The 2,415-nt window shown below is 36.7% G+C and overlaps 1 pseudogene; it reads right to left on the bottom strand.

Moving 5' to 3' along the window:
- Positions 1-670: 670 nt before the first annotated feature.
- LOC109702908 (ADP-ribosylation factor-like protein 5A pseudogene) lies at positions 671-1,166 on the bottom strand (annotated as a pseudogene).
- Positions 1,167-2,415: the final 1,249 nt, after the last annotated feature.

The raw sequence follows: 2,415 nt of genomic DNA, 5'->3' as shown, positions 1-2,415 counted from the left end.
TTATTTTTCAGTGTATTTGCTATGATAGTAAAAGTGACAAATTATGACACGAAATCCATTTGCTCATTGATTCCATGACTGAGAGTGGTTGGCACCTCTCTTTTAAAGAAATTTTAACTGTAGTTATGCAGAATCTTATCAAAATACTTCTATATTTTAACACAAGAAAAAGGCATGCTATCCATAGTTACTATCTGCACTCCTTTTTCATCAATTGCTATATTCCAAATTCCCCTTCTTTGTTTAAATAGACAGTCTGGATTTATGAAGCTAATGACATGTTCATAACTGATTAAAATAATTATTTGAAGCTGTAATGTAGCCTTATATTGGAAGATGAAAGATGCTAGAACCATGTACACAGATTCCTTGATCAAAACATGTATTCCATATTACATCAAATTTGGACCATTAATGTTTAGAACTGAAGCATAGTAATGTGTACAATTAATAATTTCAAAGTAGAAATTGCACAAATGTTCTTTCACCCACATAGCATTATTTTAGAGAATATTGTGTGCCCTGGGTGCTATGTTTACCCTCTTATTTATTCATTTTTGCTTACATACCATAATAAAGGATAGAAAAACAAAGAAAATAAAAATTCTGTTCTTTTTTCATTTATGCAATGTCTATGAGAAGAGGTCAGTAGAGAACACCTACTCTTAAATCATGACATTATCCATTCAAGTCCCTGGTATAATCTCTCTCTAGTCAGAGCACAGCCTGCCTGGACATGCCACTAGTGATCTTCAGTATCGTTAGTTTCAAAAATTGAGAGATTTCTGCTCCAGTCATACATTATTTAATATCCTCTTTATTAGCAAAAATCAACAATTCAGCTTTCCTTGGATCCTTGAGAGCGAATGTTTTTAGAGTTCTTCTCTAGTTATAGGAATTCTCTTTCTATCAATACTGTTCAAGGAAAGTTTTACAAACTCTCTGTTAGTACAGTAAGTGTTCCAGAAAGAACAGATTGATTCTTGACCACAGATATTCAACATTAGGAAACGTGTTTTATTAATCACTGGCTCTTCTACACTACTTCCTGTTGTAGGAGATGTATGTACAACTTCATTCAAAAAAAATTGGCAAAGGATGGTAGTTGTCCCTGCATTATTCAACCCAACAATGACAACTTTGTGCTCCTGATGTTTGGGCTCCATATCCTAGTGAACAAAATTGGCATTCTCGAACAGTGAACCCCCTGTAGCACTCTGGTTACCTGGTCTCCCCTGGCTCAGACTGAGGGGAGAGACGTGCTGGGGACTCTGCCTCTGCCTTGCCCTGGCCCCTCCCAAGCCCCAGCGACACTCAACTGGTTTACGGACATCACCATGGTGTCTGTGAAGAGCCTCACAGGCCACTCATAAATGTACATTTAAACATAGTAAAACATAAGAACTATCAAGTAAACTGACAATAAGGTTATAGAATAAAGTAACTAATGCTTTATATGATAAAGTAGGAGCATAATATTATTAAAATTATAAGTATTAAAATTAAGTAATAAAAGATTAGGGAAGGGAAAATCAAAGAAGACAGAAAAAGGTAAGATAAGTATATGGGCTCAAGCAATGAAACAATATTGTGTTTGACATATTTATAATTATTATAATTATTACAGAGAAAGAGTAATTAGGAATAATTTTTAAATGGAAAAAATAAAAATGAATATTTCGTCTTTGCTGAACAGAAGGGTTTGTAGAGTTTGGGCTACAGAGTATCAGATGTCATCCTTCAGTCAGTCTCTGGTGTTCTGAATCCACCTGTTGCTTCTACAATGTGCTTGTACCTGGTTCCCCTTGATGCCTGAGCTTCCCTCCAAGTCTACTTGAGTGTAGTCTGGGCATATGGTTGACTATGCTTGTGGAATCCAGGAAGTGGGAGCGTTGGCTCCAGAAATGCAGCAGTAGCTATGGGGTGGTGAGATGCTCAGACACGGGTTGCACTTTTCTCCCAAGATCATGGGGCAGTGAATCCAGGCATGGGGAGTGACAGGACACAAACCACAAAGTTTACTCTTTCAACTGGAGCATACTTGGAGGGTTCTCAGGGTGAGGGTGGCTCCAGATTTGCCTCTAGCAAGTTTTACACTCTCCACACAAGTATGCTAGGTGATTACTTTGGTAGTTTGGAAATACCAGGTTCATTGATTACAGTCTTTACCCAAGTAATTTTATATCTGTAGGTTTGAGTTCATATCTTTGACAATTTTCAGGGGTCACAATTATTCTTATGTTGATCATTTGCTAAAATAATTTATTTGGGAAGGCCTTTGGTGACCGGGCAGCAAATATATATTTTATATTTTATATAAAATATAAAAGAGAAGAGTCGTCTTCTCTTACCAGTTGGGAGGCTTCTATTTAAAATGTTCCCTATGTAGATTCCCTTCCAGTGCTGATGACTGAG

This window comes from Castor canadensis, chromosome 1 (assembly GCF_047511655.1).
Source record: "Castor canadensis chromosome 1, mCasCan1.hap1v2, whole genome shotgun sequence".
Lineage (NCBI taxonomy): Eukaryota > Metazoa > Chordata > Mammalia > Rodentia > Castoridae > Castor > Castor canadensis.
This window is presented reverse-complemented; position numbering and strand designations above follow the sequence as displayed.